This window comes from Crocodylus siamensis, chromosome 8 (assembly GCF_052110815.1).
Source record: "Crocodylus siamensis isolate JL-2025a chromosome 8, ASM5211081v1, whole genome shotgun sequence".
Classification (NCBI taxonomy): Eukaryota; Metazoa; Chordata; order Crocodylia; family Crocodylidae; genus Crocodylus; species Crocodylus siamensis.
In genome coordinates this window covers 21,169,345-21,193,470 of record NC_143402.1, presented here as the reverse complement: position 1 = coordinate 21,193,470, position 24,126 = coordinate 21,169,345, and positions in this window count along the sequence as shown.

Genomic DNA, 24,126 nt, shown 5'->3' with positions numbered 1-24,126 from the left:
AAGCCACTGAGAGACAAAGTGGAGGCCATCCGAAATTATGAGGCGCCGCTAACAAAGAGGCAGATGTGGGCGTTCCTTGGCTTGGCCAGTTATTATCGACGGTTTATTCCGCAGTTTGCCAAGGTGGCCTATTCCTTAGTGGAGGCAACCAGAGGGCGTGAGCCCCTCAAAGTCAAATGGACTCCAGAGAGGCATAAAGCCTTTGAAGAGCTCAAGAAAGCACTTTGTCAGGGAGCTGTTCTACACACGCCTAATTTCAATGTCCCATTTATTCTACAGACAGATGCTTCGGCCTATGCCCTGGGGGCAGTCCTCGCCCAGGAGGTAGATGGAGTGGAACGCCCCGTAGCGTTTGCGAGTCGTAAGTTAAACGATCACGAGCAAAGGTATTCTACCATTGAAAGGGAGTGTTTAGCTATAAAATGGGGTATTGACTACTTTAAGTATTACCTGTTAGGCCGGGAGTTCTGGCTAGTAACGGATCACGCTCCCCTACGTTGGCTTAACTCCACCAAGACCGAAAATGCCCAGATCATGAGGTAGGCCCTGGCACTTCAGCTGTTCCAATTTCAAATTGGATACAAACCAGGGTGCACTAACACCGGGGCAGACTTCTTGTCAAGACACGGGGGAGCGGGACTGCAGCCTGAACCACAGAAGGAAGCCCCCCCATTGCAGGAAGGGCAGGAGGGGGAAGGCAACGGTCAGGGCAAAGAAGCGCCTAGCGGCGTCTTAAGGGGTGGGGTATGTGAGGGGGCTAAGAAGGTGCTGGGCAAGAGCAACACCGACGGCGGCAGAAACTGGCCCGACTTCCGGGTCCGGGAGGGAAGCCCGGCACTTAAGTTTCCCCCTTCCAGGAACCCGGACGCATCTGGGTCGAGGCCTACCTGGATGGATAAAAGGAGCCCAGCAGATCCGGAGGCAGAGGCGGCGGATCCGGAGGTGAGCAGGAAAAGAGCCGGCGGCGGGGAATCCACCCTGGAGCGGGTGCGAGCCGCCTGGCGATGTGGCAAGAACTTCTGAGGTGGAGGTAAGCCCCTGCACAGCAGGAGGCCACGACCGACCAGCATCGGAGGGACGAGCGGCGTAGCACCGAGGAAGGCAGCATCACCCGGCAGGAGCCGGGTACCGTAAGTACTGCAAAAGAGGGGCAATCACAGGCGGGGAAAACCACCACGCCTGTGGTTCACGGGCAGGCTAAGGGACAGAAGGGAGCCCCGGGGCTGAAGGCAGAAGGTCCCAGCCCGACTCAGGAAGGGGTCAACACAGGGGTCAGAAAACCCCGGCCCCGGGCCTCTCCGGCCAAGAACTTTGTGTTGGACGTTGTATTTTTCTTTGTGTTTCTTCCACCTTTATGAACATTGGTGGGGCTAACGCCCTGTAGGGTGGTCCGTCCTGGGAGGCGGCCACTAACTGGAGGACCAGGCGAGGGTGTAGGGGAGGAAGGAGCCCTCAGGACCCCCCTGGACTTAGCGGAGATGGAGTGCCGCTTCCGGACTGCACGCGCCACAATATGGTGAACCCCAACTTTCCATCAAAGTCATGGCAGGCAAGACTGGCGGAGGTGCAGTGAGGAGGGCTCATTCCTCTCCCACCAGGGGTCCCCTGTGAGGCGGGCAGCCAATGAAGAGCGGCCCCTTCACACTCCCACAGACTTCCTACGCCATATCCTAAACTAGTCCCCTCCCATGGATTCTTCAACTTTCCTGTCCCTTTTCACTACTCCAAATTACAGTATACAGCACCAGGATCTGTGCTTCCCACTGCTCTCTGTGCAAGTAAAAGTAACTTGTCCCTTGGGAAGATGGTGCACCGCCCCCCCATGTGAATACTGAGGGAACATGTTCTTCTCTTAGAGCTTGACTTCATTACCCTAAGGTGCAAAACAAACAGCAAGGCTGGGTGGCACCTTGGAAACTAACTGGTTTGTCATTTTGAAAAAGGCCATGTTTGCTAAGGACAGCATAGAGATTCACTCTTTTTGAAAAGAGCAGGAAATGGCAACCATTTTGTCAGAGGATATTTTTTTCATGAAATTATCCACAGAAGAACAATATATATCAACATCTGCTGAAGAAAAACCTTTATAGGAGGAAAAAAATGCAAGTCAATAAGTGAGAATTCAATTCCTTTTAACTCTATGGAACATCAGAATAGTCTGCATCACTCCCATTAAAATTATCTGGGTTTAAAATAAGCCATCCAACATAGGGGCCTAATTTTATTAAAAGAACCCATGTTTAGATTAATTTAAACTCATAACATTACCATCTGGACTGAGTCAGCAAGGAAATAAGAAACCAAACCCCACTTTTTCCTAACTGAGGAAAACAGTAGAATCCTTACTTTTCTAAGAGTCAGGTTAATAAAAGCATTCTGTACAAAGCACCCAATTCTTGGTTGTTCCCCAGCAGTGTTTCAGGACTACAAAAAGGTAATCATCAATATCCTATTCACACTGCTAAAGCAGGGCTCTAAAAGCACACACGCATTATCCTTTAAACTCTGCAGGAAGAAGATTAGTGCCAATATTTATATTTGTTCTCTTTGCAATTTAAAGATCATTTTACAGAACAAATGGCCAAAACCTGATGCCATAAAACGCATTAAAGCCCATGCAGAATTGTTTTTACTTAGCATATAAATGAAAACTTTCTTTCCTGTTGGATGCACGACTCTCTGAATCACATGAGACTTTGCCTTGAAAATTAGAGGGAAGTGTAACAGCACCAGTTACAAAGCAGCAGTGATGGGAGGCAGAATATATATTCTGCCATGTGGCCTGCTGGGGGTTAGCCAGTTTCTGACCTGGTAACAGAACCATCTTAGTTTTCCCTAGGCCTTCTAAAGAAGAACACTGTTGGAAAATAGTGATTGGCAAATACTGTGTCTTTCCAGAAACTTGCTTCTTACAAAAGATCCAAGGAAGCATCTAAGTCAGGGCTGGGCAAAATATGGCCTGTGGGCCGTATGTGGCCCACCAATTAATTTTATCTGTCCTGTGGGCAGGTGGCACAGGTGGCATCTCCAGCCCTGGCCTCTGTTCATTCTGTGGGAGACACTGGGTGGAAGCAACCCTGCCTGCTTGCTTGCCTAGCACCGCACAACAGGTCCTGGGCAAACCATGCTCAGGCCCTGGCATATCTGGCTGTAGCCCCTGCTGGTGTCATGGACACAATGGGCAGAAGCAGCCCTGCCTGCCTTCCCAATTCCACATGGCAGGCCCCGAGTGAGCTGCGCTTGGGCCATGCCACCCCCCGCTCAAGCTGGGACAGCAATGCCCCACCTGCCCACGGCCCCGAGGTGGCAGGAGTTACTCCCAGGCACAAGGACCATGCAGCGGGCACTCTGCACCTGTGCCCAGAGGCAATGGAGCTTCCCCAGTGCCTTCTGGCAGGTGAAACTCCAGCCCTGACTCTGGCCCCCATCTTGCCATGTACAGCGCTGTGCAGCAACCCAGCCGTTTGCCTCCTCTCAGCTGCAGCTAGCATGGCTCCTGTCCTGCCTGCCCAGGTGAGGCTTCCCCCAGCACCCTGGGCTATGGATGGGCACGGTCTGCATAGCCCTGGTGGATAGCTGGGGCAGGCTGGAGGAAGCTGCTGGGCTTCCCCAGGCTTTGTGGGAGCAAGTGTGGACAGGAAGGGGCAGAAACAAGCAGGTCTGGGATGCAGGTGGCTAATGAGGGGTGGGCTGGGGTGCAGGCAGAAGCAGGAACTCTCTTGTGATTTGGAGAGTGGCTGAACAGTGGCAGGGCTCTGCTGGGAGTGGGGACATCCTCCCTTGGCCAAGTGTCCTACTGCCTAGTTTTGGTTCCCTTGAGAGAGAGACTTTATTCTGAGCTGTTATGCAATTGCCTCTATATATAATGCTCAAAAAAACTGTAAAATCACAACAAAAATTGTTTTTTGAAATAAAATGAATATAATTTATAGTAGATGTTTTATTTTTAGCATATGATTTGTTTTTTATCTATAATTTGTTCAAATGATATCTTCACCCTTCATTTTGTGTGTGAAGCCCCCAACAGCTCACCAAAACTCCTGAAGTGTCCCTCTAGCTGAAATAATTGCCCACCCCAACCTAAGTAATCATTTCATGAAATAGTTTCTTCTGAAAATGTTTCTTTCCTTGTCAGAAAACCTTGCTACTGAATTTCTGACCAGAACCTGGGAGCAGTCATAGAAATCACTGCCCTACGAAAAAATCCAGGTTTAGACTAGACTTACTGCAAATTGAGAGAGTACGTAGGGAGTCTAGTCAGTGCTCTGAATTACCGCTGCTCTTGCAGTGCAACCGTTCAGTAAAGTAGTGGAGCTGTAAGGAGCTCCCAGTAATCTGGGATAGAACATCCTGCCCTGGTTTGAGGTATATTTAGAAGACACAATTTTGTAACAAACCCTCTTTTATAGTTGCTGCCCAAGTTTTCGGGAGAGTCCTAATTGTGACATGTCTTGCAGGATTATGAAAGCTCCAAACCTAGCAGGTGAGGCCAAAACTTAGCCATTTTGTACCTTTGAAAAGAACAGGCCTTGTTCAATGGACACTTTCAGTCTGAGCAAGCCTGGTATTTTTCATATCTCTGTACTGACAGGAATCTACCAAAAATCTAGGATCAGAAGTACAATAATTTGCTTTAATTTCCTGTGAGTCAGTCATTTGTGAAAAGAATAAACACAAAGTTCATTTGCTTTTTATCTTTTAACATGAAAGCAAAGAGAAATCTACATACAGATTAAAAATAATTTTATCCTAAAACCAGAACAAACATGAGTCTGTTTTCGAAAAGGTCATGAAAAACAGAAGCATTTCACACAGGAAAATAATTCACCACACTGAATCTAGTTCTTATTAAAGTTTCCAAAGAAGTTTCTTCCAACTAGGTCCCTTTTTGAAACAACCTGGGAGATGGGGTTGGTGCTGATGTTGGTCACCAGAATTCCAGATTTCTCTTCAGTCATCTGTTCTAATGTACAAACTAAGGTGGAAGATGCAAAGCAAGTCCTCCCACGGAGGTACTGTAGTGGGAAGAATGGATCCAATGGCTTCTGGGAAGATCCGAGCATCTGTGGAGGACTTTATTGCAAGTGGACTGCCTGAAGTCCTTCACTGGAGGACAGAAAATTAAGACTAGGATAACTGCTAGAGGCTTCTTTGGAGCCACAGGATGTGAAACAATGATCTAAAACCTCCTCTAAGCCACTGAGCAGAATCAACTAATTTCTTAGGCCTTGTCCACACTACAATGTTCTGCTGGCAGAACTGAAGTCTGTGCTAGTCCCTTCTGTCCAGAAATGACAGTTCCCAGGGCTCTGTTTCTTTCTGAGTATCCCCACAAGTGGCAGTCCTTGACTGTCAGCTCTTGAGCCTGTATTTTGATTACTGAATGCCATCCTAGATAGTATGCGTTTTCCTCGTCACTTGAAGACCTCTCCAGATATGACAGTCCATGACAAGGAAAGGCTGGGTCTCAGCGAAGAGCTGGTTGGAATCCATGCCTAGGATAAGAAAGGTGAATGTGGCTGAAGGCAAAAGTTTAGCAAATGGCAGGTGCAGACACAAAGGGCACGTCCAGATGAGTGCAGCATGTGGTGCTGCAAGCACATTTGCAGTACCACATACTGCATAGTCAGGTGTTCCCCGCGCTGCAAAGGCTCCCTGCCCATGTGTGCGCTGCTTTTTTTTTTTCTTTGGTGGGTTTTTTTGACCCCTGGATATCCTTTGGCTGTGTCCAGATGAATGCGGAGGTTTGGTTCCCGGGGGCAAGTAGTAGCGGTGCACCTTGCGCCTCAGCTACTTGTCCCAGGCAATATCTGTGTCGTGCATGCTTTAGTGCATGGCAAGTTACCCCAGGTGAGGTAGGGGAGGCTGGGGCCAGTACTGTGTTGGCCCCAGCAGCCTTACCTGGGGTCCTGGGAGCCTCCAGGGGCTGCAGCAGCAGAGATATCCTAGATATCCAGGGGTCTAAAAACCTGTGGGCAAAAACAAAATGGAGCAGTGCACCCATAGGCAGTGCATGCCACTGAAAAGCTGTGCTGGGCTGCCCAGAGCCACACTATGGCTGCCAGCCAGGCTTTACCCAGTGGGATTGCCAAAACTGCAGCCTCAGGAGGCCCCCAAGACCCCAGGTGAGGCTGCTGGGGCCAGCACAGTTCTGGCTCCAAGCCTCCTCTACCCCACCCGGGGTAACTTGTGTTCCAGCGCTCACCTGGCATGGACGTTCCCCAGGCTCAAGTAGCTGCAGCACAAGGTGCACTGCTGCTGCTTGTCCCTGGGGAACCAAATGCCCGTGCTAGTCTGGACATGGCCAAAGAGGCCAGAGTAGGCAGGTCAGGTGCCTCATACATGGGTATTACTTCTGCCTAAGTGCACTCAGACAGTCCCAATTCCCTGCCTTCCACAAAGCACCAACTTGGTAAGTGCTGCAAAAGTCACCAGGATGCTTTCCTAGGGTGTATGTTGCCGTCTGCTTTCTCAGGCACTGCAAGCAGGAACACACTAGTTTGCCAAAAGTGCAGAGATGTATACGTGCTCTAGGGCAGTGGTGCTCAAACTTTTGGCCTTGTCGGTCAGGTGAGTGGCGTGGGGCTGGTCTGTAAGCCAAATCCTTCAGGGCTTGGTGTGCAGGATTGGGTCTGCTCCACTCCAACTGGGTCCAGTGCCACCCTGGCCCAGCCTCATGCCACCCCAGTTCTACATGCCTGGATCAGACCCCAGGCCATCCCCTGCCCAATCTAGCATGAAGGACCATGCTATCCAGCCCACTGGGTGCCCTACATATGTAGAAATTTGGCAGCAGGGGAATGGCAAATAACACTGCCACTGCTCCCCCACTACCATATTTTAGGACCTGTGGGGAGCCCAGAAGGTGAGATTACATGGCTTTGCAAGATGGATGTGGCCCGTGAGATGGGGGCACAGTCCAGCAGAGAGGTGGAGGCAGGGCGTGTGCATGTGCATGTGCATGTGCGTGGGGCACTCCCCTGACTACAGCAGCCGGGGTTGTTGCCTATGTTGCCCATCTGTTGAGCACCCCTGCTCTAGAGACTTAGGTATGACAGGTAGTATACACCAGCCAACAGGGCCAGCCTTAGGGAAACCGGCGCCTTGCATGAACTTGTATTTTGGTGCCCTTTCTGAGTTGAAGTATATAGTAGCATTAGCAAAAGTTTCAGAAATAAAGTCCCAGGGGAGCTAGGATCAGGAAATTTGCTTCCCCACAGCATCCCCCAGTGGTAGCCAAGCAGGGCAAGGGGAGAAGGGGAGGGGAGGGGAGGAGGAATGGGCGGCTCCTCTCTTACCAGGCCTGAGGCGAAGACAATGAGCCGCGCCAGGGAGGCGCCCATGATGATGAGCAGCAGGAACATGAGGAGTGAGTGCTTCTGGCTCATGCAGAAGTCAGACTTGTAGAGCCAGTCGCGGGTGTGGGGCAGCAGGCGCTGCTCGCAGCCCGCCTGCTCTGCCCTGTCCAGCAGGTAGCAGTGCCTCCTCCTCACTGGCGAGCCTTACCGCCAGCCAACTTCCACCACCCCCTGACCCAAGTCAGCAGCACTCCTGCAGGCAGAGGCAGGTGGGCAGGGGCGCAGGGAAGGTGGAGTTCATGCGTGTGTGTGTGTGGGTGGGGGGGAGTGTGTGGGTGTGTGGCACTCCCCTGACCACAACAGCCTGGATTGTTGCCTATGCTGCTCACCTGTAAGGCCGACCCTGTCAGTCAAACTTGTGCCTTCAAACTTGTACTTTCAAGTGTTAAGAAGCCTTTGTGTTTCATGACAGGAAAGTATGGCATACAGGAGTGCTACTGTCCTGTGCTCCGTGGAGTTTGACTCACACCCCTCCTGTCATGCTGCAGCCAGGGCACATGACACCACATTTCCTAGCTCGCAATGGCCAAGTTGCAAGCACCCATAGAACCACATGTCACCCGTGCCATGGACATTTTCATGCTCCCATTGGATGCTGTGCACCCTGAGTACTCTAGTAAAGTGCTGGAATAGTGCATAGTGCTGTAGAAGGCACAAAGCGAGCACAGGGCCCACTCGAGGAGCTTGCAAATGGAGAAGAAAGAATTTGCTCGGAAACCCAGAGAAGCAGCTTGGAGTGATCTCAAAACATGGTCTTGTGTACATCTTGTGGGCAAAATGGAAGGGGGGTTTTCAGGAAGTGGGAAATGCCTCCTCTACATGTGGAATGGGGGGGGGTCTGCTGCTGAACTGGGGTGCTCAATGGCATGTGCATCAACAGTAGGCAACACTGCCCAAATTAACACATTGGCACAGTTTCTTTCCTTTTGTCATTTGCTTATATGTGACAGGGCTGTTGCTCCTTGGTAGGGCCTGATTTGAATGTTGCATGTACATGTTAAAGCTGAGATATTTAAGTTTCATGTGGGATTTTAATGCCCAATTTCTTGTTTAAATTAAGGGAATTTGAACATTTAAAATTCATCGAAACAGGAAATGAGAGCCTAAACTCTTTCAGCTTTACACAGTAACCCTAGCTCTGGATATTGCTTTATGTAGCATTTCTGTTTTAAAATTTATTTACTGAGTCTTCTTGTAGAAGCCAGGACTCTTTGTACTGTCAGCAATTTGCCTTCTGGCGAGGTGCTCGTGGGTTACATATGAAAAAAACAAACCCCAAATCCCTTCAAACTCACAGATGTTCAGAGAAAGGTATAGAGTTAGCATCCAATGGATGCTTATGGAGAATGATAGCTCTCTATGCAATCAATAAAAAGGAACTTAATTAAGTCATCAAGCCTCTGATTTGCTTTGTTATTTAATGGTAGGAGTGAAAGCAGCTGGGCTAGCAGGCTTGTAGTTTGAAGTCCCCCATCTTGCCTCAGGTATATATCATAGGTAGCAACACTGCACGTTGTCCCCAGATTGCTCTGCCTTGGCCTTTTTCCCAGTGTTGGTGCTCCCAATTCCTGTTGGAAAAAACTAATTCTGTATATAATAAAGGAGCTCCATCTCCTTAGCCTGGCTGCTTAGCCTCAATCAAATGTTTGTTCAGCCACATAGACAAACAGCACATCCACTCACTTTCCCATACAAAGAGAAATAAGTGAGAAAAGGGGAAGAAGAAAAAGTAACATTAAAATGCTAGTGGCCTTCACAGAGTCTCTAGCATTTTTCCCACTTCAGGATAAAAATGCTGCTTTAGGTATGACATATGTATTTTGGTAGATTGACTTGTTTGTTTGCTTGTTTCAGGATTTTTTCACTGCAGGAGTGGTAAGGAGGTGAGGTAGATCGGAGCGTTGTGGTTGTGACCCCTCCCCTTCTCAGCTACATGAAAGGGGCTACAACCGGGGAGGAAAGGGGGTTTGTGTGAACACCTGCCTACTAGATACTGGACTGAGTCCCACAACTCATTTTGCTTCAGCCAATAAACAAATATCAGAGAGTCAAATCTAAAATCCACACAGAATTGCAGCAGAGAGATGAAAGTATATCCCCCCCACTCACCCCTGTCTGCTCTACCAGTGTCTGTGCTCCAGCTAGACTGGAACTGCTGGCTTGTGGTTGATAGCTATTTCCGTCTGGGAACATGGAAAAGCTAAGACAGCCCTTGTCCTTTTTCTCTGAAATCTGGCTTCCTTTTCTTCTGTTCCCTGATGCTACAAATCTCTGACCATCCACAGCAGCCCTATCAGTACGCTGGTAGATAAGGCAAGGAAAGTGTGTGGGGGGAGTCTGATGTGTAGCTGAGGCACTGCAAGTGGAGGAGGAGAGTGAAAAACATGAAAAGGAGAGGCTGTAACCTTGCCCTTTCAACTTGGCTAGTACAAGTGAGCATGGAGTGCTTTGCAGCTTCTAAATTGCTGCACACAAATGGCCGATGTCTTGAAGAGCAACTTTGCTAGGAAACAATTGTGCTGTAACCGCAGACGCTTTCTGCATTATCCCTCGGGTTCTTTACATATTCTGAGATCCAGTTTTGCATATGCCATTTGACTCTGAGACAAGCCCTCCGCTGGAGTATTGCATCGTATCTGCTTCGCCCTTCTCCCCTTATAACAGATCTAGCTAAGACTGAAAAGGTCTAGAGAGGAACAAAAAAAAGGCTAACTTGAGAAGTCGTAGGACTCAAATATAATGATAGTGATTGCATATGGATAAAGTACCTTTCAAGTTACAGGTCTCCCCAAGCACCTAAAAATGTTTGTAATGTATATTTTATAGATCATACAGAAAAGGGTCACTTCACTCGCTGAATAAAGCAAGGCCCCGTGTGGCATACATAACAAAAAATATTTATTTATTTATGTCTTTTCTATCAATATTTATACATGTTATGGACAGAATAGCATTGTCAAGATGAAATCCTGGACTCCAATACCAATAAAGATGGGCATTGGAATGAAAATAGCCTCTTTTCTGAAATATGACTATATTGTTATAAAATACCTTCTTACTCAATGGAAAGGCTTCCTGTGTGCCCTAAAACATCTCAGGTCACTCTGGTCTCAAGAAGAAAGTTTTTACAGCTAACGATCTGACCCTGCTTCCATTCAAGTCAATGGGGACTAGACTAAATCCATTCTTCAACAGACAGATACAATTTATTATACCTATGCAACAGCACTTAGAGCAGTGGAGACTGCCAAAGCATCATGGAAGGCACAATTTTGTCTCCGTATCCTTTACAGTTGGTGGCAGCTTCTGTGAAGGAAGGATGTATATGAGGAGTTTGCAGGATTAACAGAAGAAAACCTCTATTTATTTCTAACCTAAACAGACCTGATGTGGAGCCAATGGCACAAGGGTCCATTTTTAAAGTATAGTCTCACTTTAAACATCCTGTGTGCAGATCCCAGCAGGGCAGGTGGTTATACAAGTTATTACGATGTGAAAAAATACAGTTAAGGAAGGAGTGGGAGAAAACGGCTCAGCAAATGAGATGTCGGAATGAGCCATAATGGTAAATGTGAATCATCCTATCAGGCAACTGGAACTGCTGTTTTATTTGATAGCATTATATTAGTACAAGGGATATAACAAACAGTATTTTATGTCTGATAATGCATTTAATTGAGTAGATCAAGACATTTTACCTGCACAATTCTATACTGGCACTAGGGCCTAGGTATAAAACCTTAGCTGGAATGTAATGTGTAGAGATGTTCAATAGGTTAAAAGCTAATCCTGTTTACAGTCTCATTAATGAGGTGGAAAATAAACAGCATGCTCAAGACATTTGTGACCAACGCTAAGGTGAGAGGCACTGTAAATGACTGGTAAAGACAGACAGGCAATACAGCCTAGAGGGTTCAGAAACATAGGCAAGAAAAGAGCAAAACGGCTCTGCTGAAAAGGAATCAAAAGTATATTTGGGGAGAAACATCAAGAGATGTTTGCAGAGGCATGACTGTTGAGGTTCAGTGTGGTGCAGTGCCCAGGGCACGGATCTGGACTCAGTTTAGACTGTAAACTGTTCAGGGTAAGGACTATAACTCATTTTGAGTCTCTGCACTGGGGACGAGGGCCCTAGTCTTTTAGGAATTCTGGTCATGACCATAATATGATGACAATATAAAAATGCAAGGGAAGGAAGAAACCTGGAGACAGTAAGGCTTAAATTGAAGGGTGAGCCCCATCAGGAAAGCCAAGACCTGGTGAGAGCATTCCTGGAATTCTTTATTCAGCTCCGTACATGTCGGTGCCAGAGAGACTGACAAACTGGATGCAATTCAAAGAAGAGCTGTACAAACAATTCAGAAGTTGGACTCTCTGATTTATGAAGACAGAAGGGATAAAAATCAGCCTACCTGCCATCCATTGGCATTAAGTGAGGGACATTCTTACCATGTACAAATATCTGAAGGTTGTAAAACAATGAGGCGCCTTCAGCAACCGTGTGAAAGTCTGGGATAATTAGAAAGAACAAAAGAAGTCAGAACATCCCAATAAATGGAACTGTTTCATCTCCATTGGCACTATTCTCCCTGGGGCCAATTCAGAACATCCCGTTTCCTTGGTGCAAACACTTATTTGAGTCCCACTTCCATGTTTATAATTAAAATAGCTTGTTGTCCATATCTTTATGAGAGAGAGAAAGAATGAAACTGTTCTGCTCTGTTGGATGCTTTGCAGAAAGAGAGTGTGTGGATAAGTGGTAGCACTGAAGGGGTTGAGGAGAAGGCTGTGGACTAGCCTGAAAAACCTTGTGTCTTGTGATTGAGATCCAGACTACTGGATAGCAGGTGGATGTGGTATGGGGCTGAGAAAAAAGGGATAAAAACCAGTAGATCAGTATAGTCATAGAGGTGAAAAAGGGAAAGAAAATGAATTTGGTGCCCAGGACTACTTGACCTTCATAAACTAAGCTCATAAAAGAGAACAAATTCACTCAAAAACTTTTCCCTGCACACCCCAAGCAGGCAAACAAACTGCCTGCTTGTTCATTTCAAAGAAAAGTATTCAGTGCCCTCTGCTGGGAAAAAAGATCAGCTAGCATCTTGTATGCAAATTGTTAAATCATGGGCATTTTAAAAAAGCAGAGAATTCTCTGATCTCCTGATTCCCTTGATAAACAGGGAGGAAAAAAGGAGATAAGCCTAAGGTAAAAAGTCAGACTCCAAATCAAATTGGATTTAAACGGAACTTCCCAAAAGTCCTGAGGGCTCATGACTTAAATCTTATTTATGCCCCTTTGCCTGCAAATGGATCTTCACTAATCTGCAACATGTGATTTAATTCAATGAGAAGCTATAGCAAAACAATGTTATTCTAATGCTATTTCTCTTTTCTCCCAGGTGTAAAGATCTCCGGAGGTAGGAGATTCTGGGTTTGTCTACCCGTGCAATTAATGCACATGAATTTACTGTACAGTAAATTCACATGCAGTAAACTACTCCTAGATGCACATTTACATGTGCACCTGTGTTGGGAGCAATTTTCACCTGACAGGTAGTCCAGGGATGGTCCTGCCATGCTCTGCCCCCCTGCAGCAGTTAGAGGTAGCTCTAGGCTTCAGTTGCAGCTGCCAGGGTGCTGGCAGGGGCATTGGGAGCAGTCCTGGGCTGGCAGGAGGGTCTGGAGACAGCTCCAGGCTGGCAGGGGGCATGGTGGCTTAGTCCTGATCTCTGAGGGATAGGAGAAGAGCTGTCCCTGGCTCTGGGGGGCAGCTCTGGGGGGTACAGAGCTCAGGGCTAAGCCAAGCAGAAATTGTGGCTCCCTGCTACCTGGGCTGACCAGGAGAAATTTGCTACCAGGTCAGCATCTACATGTGCATTAAGGTGCATTAATGTAAAGCTCTATTGGGTAGTACCTGTACCTATTGGTACTAACACATGGAGCTTTACATTAATCTACTGTGCACTAATAGCAGTACACGTGCACATATGTAGACAGTGATGCTTTACTGTGCATTAGATAGATCTAATGCACAGTAAAGCACATGTGTAGATCCACTCCCAGTGTTACTAAATAAGGTAACATTATATCTTAGAACTGCTTTCATATTGGGATGAATTTGATTTGGATGTAATGCCTTCAACTGTGGAGACCGACAGTTCATTTCCTATTAACAACACCCCCACCTCCTCTTTTCTCTGGACCAGTTAATCCTCAGTTCTTTTTTGAGTTACAGCATGGCTTCAACAGCAGTGAAGTGTCCTTTTGCAGCCTAGCTTATAAGCAGATAGGAAGAATAGATGATAAAATCAGTCCAGAACAGGTGAAGATACTCTTAGATCAGTTGGACACTTACAGATCGGCTGGTCCAAATGACCTTCATCCGCGAGTGCTGACAGAGCTGGCCGAGCGCATAGTGATGCCTCTGGCAAGGCTGTTTGAGGAATCGTGGAATTCAGGAGTTGTTCCTAGTGACTGGAAGGTGAAGGTGGTATCAATCTTTAAGAAGGGAAAGAGAGCTGACCCTGCCAACTATAGATTGGTCAGTCTGACTTAGGTTCTGGGGAAGATCTTTGAAAAAATTGTCAAGGAAGACATCACCCACAAGCTCACATCTGGTGGGGTACTGAGAAGCAACCAACATGACTTTGTAGACAGAAAGGTCATGCCTAACAAACCTGGTGTAACTAACCATCTAGACATGGGACAGGAGGTGGATGTAATCTACCTAGATTTCAGCAAGGCCCTTTGATACGGTTTCTAATGAAATCCTCTCAGTTAAGTTGGAGAGTTCTGGCCTAGACCAGGCTGTAGTGAGGTGGGTTGGGAACTGGCTCAGAGGTCGATCCCAATGAGCCTTGATTGATGGGGTGGCCTCATCCTGGAAGGCCGTCTCCAGTGATGTACCCCAGGCATCTGTGCTTGGGCCCATGCTTTTTAACGTCTTCATTAGTGACTTGAATGAGGGGGTGAAAAGTAATGATTAAGTTTGCAGATGATACCAAACTGTGGGGACAAGCAGGCACATCAGAGGACAGGGTCAAGGATTCAGGATGACCTTGACAGGCTGGCCCTATGGACTGAATAAAACCAGATGAGTTTCAACAGGGACAGATGCTGGGTCTTTCATCTGGGTAGGAAGAACCCTCATCATATCTATACGAAGGGTGGTGGTCCACTGGCTGGAACTACATTTGAAAGGGACCAAGCGGTGACAATTGACCAGAAGATGAATATGAGCCACCGGTGAGGAAGTCACCAAATGAGCAAACAGAACTCTGGCATGTGTCAGCAGCTGTGTCGCCAACAGGGGTGTGCGAAGTGGGCCCTATTCAATTCGGACCAAATCAGGGACTGCGATTCGATTCATTGATTCGGATCACTGTCCCTGATTTGATTCAGCTGAATCCGAATCTGAAGATTCGATGCTGATTCGGAGAATCAGCAATTTGGACAGACACAGCTTTAAATGTTTTTTCTATACACCTCGAGGTACCAGCATGGCTCATGAATGCTGCGATGCTGGGGCACATGGAGCATTCCACAGGAGCGTGGGAGGCCCCTCCATGTGCTTGGCGGTGAATCTGGAAGCGGATCGGAAGTACTTCCGGTCCACTTCCGGGTCTGCTGGGAGTGCACTGGGGGCCCTCCTGAAGGGGAGCACCTGGGGTTCCCCCCGCTTGGTGATTGGCTGTGGGGGGACCCCAGGTGCCTCCCCAGACCAGGACCAGGAGGCACCAGTCGTTGAGCTGGAGGGGTGTGGGGGGGGGCCCAGTGCGCTCCCTGGTGGACCCTGAACTGGACTAGAAGTGTTTCTGGTCCACTTTTGGGTCTGCTGCAGAGTGCACTGAGGAGCCCCCCGTGCTCCTGTGGGACACGCCATGTGCCCCACCATTGCAGCATTCATGCCTGCTACCTAGAGGTACATAGAAAAACCTTTTAAAGCTGTATCTATGTCTGAATCTCTGAATCTTTTTTAATTGATTCAGAGTGTTCTGATTTGATTTGGAGAGATTAAAGGGTCTCCTGATTCATTCAGATTTGGGGATTTGGCAACCAAATCAGGCTGAATCTCTGCCAGATTGAATCAGGGACTGAAGCTTTGCATAGCCATAGTTGCCAGCAGATCCAGAGAGGTGCTCCTCCCCCTCTATTCAGTGTTGATGAGGCCACAGCTGGAGTACTGCATCCAGTCCTGAGCACTGCACGTCAAAAAGGATGTGGACAAGCTCAAAAGGGTGCAGAGAAGGATGACCCACCTGTTCAAGGGCCTGGGGGACAGGCCTTATGAGGAGAGGCTTTGTGATCTGGGACTGTTCAGCCTGAGCAAAAAAAGGCTGAGAGATGACTTGCTAGCTGCTTACAAATATTTCAAGGAAGAATACCAGGACCTAAGTGAAAAACTTTTCAGAAAAGGCTCTCCCTGCCCACACCCTGCCCCTGGGAAGACGTGGTCCAATGGTCATGAGCTAGTCAAGAAAAGGTTTTGGCTGGACACAAGGAAAAACTTTTTTCCTGTACGGGGAAACTAGAATCTGGAACACACTTCCAGCAGAAGTGGTGCAGTCGCCAGCTCTGGTTGTCTTTAAGAAGAGGCTGGCCAAATACCTCATTGAACTCGTTTGAGCCCAATTACCTCCTGCCCATGGCAGGGGACCAGACTTGATGATCTTATAGCTTCCTTTCAGTCCTTCTTTCTATGATTTTATGTGTGATTGAATTCCTTCGGGCTGAGTAGGGAATTGAACTCTAGTCTCCCTTTAATTGGCCAAGTGCTCTAATCACTAGATGGCAATATAAAAGTGGGCACTGCCCATCAGTTTTTCTTCCAATGGTGTTATAAAAAGAATAAGGCAGTCACCACTGCATTTTTGTGAAGGGCCTGTCCTATCTGCCAGTGTTAAATGTGTTCAGAGCTTAGTGGTCTGAACTTCTCAAGGGACTCTGATGGAGGAAGACAGTTCCTAGATCCTGACTGGGTTTATGTTTGAGCTGGGCACTTGGAGCTGAGCTCTGTCAAGATCAGGCCAGCTCTGGACAGGCCCAGGTATGGAACTAGGCAGGGAAATTAGTGACTCTAGGGTTAGGAAGCAACCGAGCCAGGGCTTTCAGGCTTGCAGTTTTGGACATAGGCACCTAAATTCTTCCTAAATCTCATATTAGAAGCTTGAGTCCTTTTATAGATCTGACTATATGTTTTAGAAGACAAGCTTCTCACTTGCAACCTAAAAGACCAGTTTTCAAGTCCCACAGAAGCACTGACACCCTTCCTAAATTCCAGCTGTGGTGTGTGCAATATCTTGGGAAATGCCGATCTAGAGACCCAACTAAGCCTTTGGAACAACACAAGAAGGGGGTTCCCTGAAAGGCTGTATGTGAGTCTGATGCTTTTGCAAAATGGCAACAATAATCTAACTTTACCACGCAGTGATGTTGGTTCCCTGTACGCAGAGTCACAGCCTACATGAACCCATCGTGTGAGAAACCCAACTTGCGTAATGACCCTGGGAAAGAAACTCCAGCCACTGAGACAAGACAGAGACACAGGGGTGACACTCTACCACAAATAAATAAGTTCTGCCAGACATGTGTCACTACTCTAAGGCATTAGAAACTGAGAGGACATGAAATCAATTTTCATGTAAGTGACAATTTACCAGGCAACTTTACCGTGCAGGTAAGGTTCATTCCTCAGCAGAATAGGAATTAAAAATGCCTGGGAGAACTCCAGGTTTTACACAGGAGAGGATATCCCATAGATATATTCTCTCATAGCAGGTACGAAACAAAGATAGATCTGAATCGATGTTAACATAGCCCTACCAAGCAGACAAATACATCTGCCACACTGTGCTGCTGTGAATGAAACTGTAGATGTGATAAATTTGAATGAATGACAGTGGGCAGGCTGGTAAAATTCACTGCAGTGTGCTGAAGGAACTGGCTGGAGAAATCTGGCAGTCCCTGACAACAATATAAAGTCATCTATGACAGGTGAGTCCTGGGGGACTGGCAATAGACTAACAGTCCTAATTTTTCAAAGGGAAAAAGGAGGACCCAGGAAATTATAGACTGGTCAACCAGACCGCAATATCTGGGAAGTTAGTAGAGCAAGTTATAGTACACAGTCAGCTTGTAGCCACTGTGAGAACAAAGGGGTAATCACTAGCTGTCCAGAGTTAAGAACAAATCACAGTAAACCAACTGGATTTTCCGTTTTGACAAGGTAAATACCAATAGCTTGGTAGATAAAAGGAATGAATTGGACATTATAATTGGTACATTTTGATACCGTTTCATATGACATTTAAATAAGTAAATTAGAAAACTGTGGGCTAGATAGAGCTGGTATTAAATAGGTACATAATTTGCAGATTAACTACAAGCAAAGAGCAATTATAAATGGATCAAATCTCAGAATGCCATGAGGTTTCAAATGGAGTTTCACACGATCTCTTGTGGATCCAGTGTTGTTTACATTTTTCTTAATGATTTGGATGTAGAAATAGAGGGCTTTCCAATCAAGTTTGCGTATGACAAAACCATAAGGAGTTAACAAACATTTTCAAAGATAGCATTTGAATTGAAACAGATCTTGGTAAATTGGAAAACCAGACACTAGACATCAGAGTGAAATTCAACAAGGATAAATAAAGGGCGCTACTTTTAAGAAAGAAAAATCAAGTGTGCAAATGTAGGATAGCAGATAATTGAGTAGGCAGCAACAGTGTTACTGAGAAGGATCTGGAGGTTTTCATATATTCATAGATTTTCAGGTCAGAAGGGACCTCAGCAGATCATTGAGTCTGACCCCCTGCCCTGGGCAGGAAAGAGCACTGAGGTCAGACAATCTCAGCCTGGTGTTTGTCCAGTCTCTTCTTAAAGACCCCCAATGGAGCACCACCTCCCTTGGAAGCCCATTCCAGATTCTGGTAACCCTTACTGTAAAGAAGTTCTTACTAATGTCTAATCTAAATCTGCTCTCTGTCAGTCTGTGGCCATTGTTTTTAGTTACTCCAAGAGGTGCCCTGGTAAACAGAGTATAAACCCTTCCTGCCCCCGACCCCCAACAAATTTGCAGAGGGCCACCAAATCCCTTCTCAGCCTTCTCTTACAGAGGCTGAAGAGATCCAGGTCCCTCAATCTCTCCTCATAGGGCCTTACCTCCAGGCCCCTAACCATCCAAGTAGCCTCCTCTGGACCCTCTCAAGGTTATCCACACCCCTGTAGAAGTGCAGCACCCAAAACTGATTGCAGTACTCCAGCTGCAACCTTACCAGTACCTCATAGAGGGGACATATCAGCTTCCTAGAGGTTTTGGTGGATTACAGACTGGATTACATCAGCCAACGAGGTGGTGTAGTTGCAAAGGCAAATCCATTCTGGGCTGCCTTTCTAGAAATACTGTATGGAAGACAGGGGAGATGATAGAACTACTCTACTTGATGCTATTTAGGCCGTAGCTGGCACACTGTGTGCAGTTCTGGGCTCCATGAGTTTAAGAGGGAGATAGGAAAACTGGAGAGGAAACAGAGATAAGCAGCAAAATGATAAAGAGGTTGGAGCACAAACTGTACAAGGAAAGGGTGAGAGAGCTAGGTATGCAGCTGAATTTTAATAACGCTGATCAAACTTCTGACTGGCCAACACACATGTAATGGCATTGTCATATGTTGCCATAGGTGTTCACACTGTTCCTAAGGAATGAACATGTAGTGATGCATCAGGTAAGCAGCAATAAGCAGCAATATTTTGCAAAAAAGGGGTGTGAGGCCAAAAGAGTTTGAAAACCATTAGACCAGGAATCCATGAGGTCCCTTCCAGCCCTCTGATTCTGTAAATCTTGTTACATTTACTGACACAGCTGTACCTAACAACACAGCTATCATGTGTATGCCTGTATTTCTGTGAATGATATTAATATCTCCAGCTTTTCAAAACATGTCCTTGGAAGCCTTAGGGCAATCTAATCTTTAATACCTACAGTAATATGCAGGGAAAAATCTAAAAAACATGATTTCCACCTCATAACTGTATTAGGATGTTTTATTATAACACTTTGCACACATGGTTACACTAAGTGCATGGTATAGACAATGACAATTGTATTTTCAGGCATGGTTTTGTGAGAGTCAACCTGAAGGAGAGCTCAGCCACACAAAATGTATCCAGTATAGTTGGAAATATGGAGCTTGCTAGACTTAACATGTTTCTGCAGCTGTTGTATGGGATATTTGGCAAGCATCCCCTGCCTTGCCAAACAACCCTTCGTAGCACCTGATGAAATAAGCTTATAAATGATTATGCAGCCCTGATTTAGATGGTTTTTCAGAGGCAAATCTACCCTGTACTTTTGCCTGATTTCAGACTAATATGGATACCTACCTCTTTCTGACAATCCAGCAGTCAGGAAAGCCCCTGGCCACAGACTGGCTCAAAAGAAGTCAAATGCACTACACTCAAGGAATCTCAGACTGACTGTGGTTTACAATCAGTGAATAGCCTATGCCATTTGTTGGATGCTCAATCTACAAAGCTCCAGCTATGACTTAGATAACTATCCAGGGAAGAACTGTTCTCCACACTGCTCTTTCTTATGTACTTTTCTCAAAACACACCTCACAAACACTGCAGATACTTCAGTAAATTCTCTTGACTTTCCTGCTGTCCCTAAAATAATGACCCAACATAGCCATTCTGTCAGATAGTTAGCTAGGTGCATGCATGCTGTCACTCAAATGATGCAAGATGAGCATCAGCTCCACAGTACAGCCCAATTACATCAGCCACGGGAAGCACAAGAGACAAGAAGCTCCATATGGAAGATAATGCCATGCTTCCTCCTGATTAGCAAAAGACTTGTGTTGCTGTGCTCCCTAGCGCAGTTACATCATGCACCTTCTGGAGAAATATTTTGTAAAAATTAGACAGATTCCATAAGAAAACAAAAGGGCCCTGTAGATTTACCATTTAATGGAAAATCTTGTCAGTTCTGCCAGTCATCTATTGCTAACAACCTTCCTTCACGTAGGCTAGATATTAGTATGGACTTTTATAATTTTCTTAGTAGAAGATACCTATTGGTCATCCATCCGTCTGGCTAATCTTCTTGCCAAGCAAGATATACATGGAAAAACACAGCTGATTCCCCCAAAGTTTAAAAACATGTGCAAAACCATTTGAAATGCATGTCGTGTCTAGGGACCTACTGAACTTGTGATTTTCTGAATTTCACAGAAACTGTGAAATCAGGCATTGTCTGCAAAATCTGTGAAAAAACAAACCAAAAAACCCCCTTACTAAAAATAAAATGCCGGCTCCCCAGTCAGAGCCAGTCATCCTCATGGCCACTGTGGCCTGGACTCACAGCCCGTTGTAGGGGAGCAAGGAGGAAAAGGGAGTTGCGTACACGAAGCGTGCAACCGAGATGGTGGCCTCCCCTCCCACCCTTTTGCTGTTGATTGGCCGAGAGGGCTGCCCATTCCACTGTCCCACCCCCCTCCGCCAATCAGTGGTGAGAGGTGGGGCTGCATGTTGGGAGTTGTCCTGCTTCTAACCAGGGACCCATGGGGACCCTTGGCCAGTCAGCAGTGAGGGGTAGGCTTGCTGTGAAAAGGCTGTTAAGTGGGCTGTGTGCCGCAAGTGGCCCATAAAAATCCCTTTTTCTTGCCATGACTTAGGTTGATCCCTAGTCATGTCAAATGATACCAAGGGCTGTTTCTGAAGACACTTGAAAAAAAACAACCCAGCACGCCCAAATTTACTCCACCTCATCAGAAAAAGCTGTTGGAAACAGAATAGCTTTGCAGCATGCTGCAAAACTGCAAAGAAACTCAAAATAATTGATCAGTACAATGAAGTAAATAAGCGTGACCAGCATATAAAAAGATCAGTACTGTTGTGAACCTGAGATCCCCTGTGTAAGTGGAAGATACTCTGGTAGCACATACTGACAGTTTAGTTGAGTGAATTATTAAACACAAAAATTATTTTCTTCACTCCAGTGTCTCTCCACTATTTCTTTCTTTCACCCACCATGCTATGATACCATAAAAAAACCCAGGGGAGGCCAGTGTCTTGCTGAGTGGTTTAATCATGTTAACTTTGTATCTGTTTCCTCAGGGGGCTCCTCTTTCCCTATAACCCAACCAGCACACACCCATTTAAGTTTTAGTCATCAGCAAGAGACCCAGACAGACTTGCCTGGCACATCTTTCATGAATTTCCTTTTCCAAAACACTGGTGATTCACAGTCCTGCCATCTCCTTTTGTCTTACACTAATGAATTTCCATTTATTCAGCCAGCTTTCACTTAACTGTGTAACAATTCTGAATTTACAATACCGCTCCCAAGAATGCTTAAATCACTCCCGCAATCCTGGCTCAGCACATCAATTTTACTACTTTCCCAATTGTCAGTTAAATCCCATTTACAGCAGACTTACTTCCCTATGGCCACTGAATTTGCTGGATTTTGCACTTTATCAGGAATTTTGAACAAGTCTATCAATTCAGTTCTATCCCTTTAAATCCCCTGATTCATGCTTTGCTTAATATTGGTGTGTTCCCTTTTACCTTGCCCTCCTGGGCATGATTCCTTTCTGGTGAGAAGACGGACCCCCTTTCCACTTACCCTAATGTGCATGGGCAACAGCTCGGCACTAGTCTCCCACTCCCTTCTTTTTTCGGGTGTCATCTGGCTCCATCCCCAAGCTCATCCCATGCCTCTGCATGCATGTGAGGTATCTCCTCACATCCCTTTCTGGGGGTAGAGTTGGCTGGCTGCTCCCCTTTTAAAGGGAGCTGAAACCAACAGCATCCTTGAGGCCAGCTTCCGTAGCGCTTGTCTGAGGCACATGGGACTTAACTCTTTTGGTGCCAGCCTGAGTTTTTCCAGTGTTCCAGAGTGTGATGGCATCCTACGTGACTCCCCTCAAGGAGTGCAACGTAACAGGGCCCAGGAGCACCCTGTTATACCTTCTAATTATGAGGCCTTTCCCACTAGACATCAAAGATTCCATAATACCTTTGAAAAATAGTGAGGACTGAGACAAAACATCTAAGACCTCTCCACTGTAGCTGGAGAATAAGGCCCTATGAATTAGAGATGAGAAAGACCTGTTTATTCATATGGGCTGCAGGATAGAATTGGTCTCTAGAGCACGTGGTGCAACACTTGGTCTATTATAATCCTTGACTCCTTGCCCTGCTAAGGTGCACCCTGGAAACAGATTTTTGCAGAGAGAATCATCCTGCCCAGTCCCTCTTTCTGTCTGTCTGTATGTTTTTTCTTTCTTTTTTGAGATCCCTCTTCAAATTCCTGATCAGAAGTTTGAAGCAACCAAAGAAATGTATGGAGAAATGTAAAGCACCCCATCTGGGGACAAATAATCCACAACACTTCCAGGCTCAGCAGTGCTATGTTTCCTAGCACCACAACTGAATGATGGTGCCGTGATAGACAACAAAATGAACATGAGCCACCAATGCGATGCTGTAGCTGGCAGAGCTAATCGAACACTGGCACGCATCTACCGAGGCATCTCCAGCAGAGCTAAGGTTGTCATCCTCTGGCTCTGCCTGGCCTTGGTGAGACCGCAGCTGGAGTACTGCATCCAGTTCTGGGTGCTGCACTTCAGGAAGAATGTGGAGAAGCTCGAGAGAGTCCGAAGGAGGCCCACACGCATGGTTAGAGGCCTAGATACCAGGTCATAGGAGGAGAGACTGAAAGACTTGGGACTGTTCAGCCTGGAGAAGAGAAGACTCAGAGGGGACTTGGTGGCAGCCTATAAGTATATCAGGGGAGTACTTCAGGGTCTGGGGGAACAACTATTCACCAAGGCCCCCCAGGGGAGGACAAGAAATAATGGGCACAAAGTAACTGAAGATTGCTTCAGGCTAGACATAAGGAAAAACTTCTTTACAAGTCGAGTGCTGAGGTTTTGGAACAGGCTCCCCCCAGAGGCGGTACAGTCACCCGCCCTGGCAATCTTCAGAAAGCATCTTGATGCCCATCTTGCTGGGGTCACCTGACCCTAGCGGTCTTTGCTGCCCAAGTGCAGGAGGGCTGGACCCGATGATCTGTAAGGTCCTTTCCAGCCCCTAACATCTATGAATCTATGACTCTGTAAGAAGCCCAGTGTCTTCTCAGACAGGACTCTGGGAATTTCCCAAAGCGTGGTGTAAATACAGTTGCGATGCAAATGTGATCTATAACTGGCATTGTTTATATACTCACTGTTCAACCTCACCACTTTGGTATAGGTGGCCTCTTCTAATCTGGGATGTAAAATGGAGATTACAGAAGTAATTAGATCATTCATATTTAGACCCTAAAGGATTGAAGAAGTCAAAGGATGCTGTGCTCCGAGAATTAGAAATTTCTAATGTTGCATTTAGTAATGTTTAAATTCACGATGCAGTGAAACTGTTCATGTTTTCCATGTTATATGACAGACCCTTAAATTTTGGGTTCCGGTTTGTTTGTTTTTCCCCTTCCCCTAATTAGCTTGTAGGTGATGACCAGTTTGATGTTGTCCCCCTTTAGTTATACTTAAATTCCCCTTTCCCCTGTAGTCCCAATCCCTTGGTCACGTCCTATCATCACCTCCTTTCATGGTCTCTTTTCCTAGCTCTGCTGCTGGAATTACCCTGTTCTCTTTCCTTTGGTGCGACCTGCTGTGCTGTGTCCAAGCCCACCGGGCCCCTGTGCTGTGCTCCCCCAACATCCCCCCACATGCCTGGGATGCTGTGTACCCTTGTCCAGGAC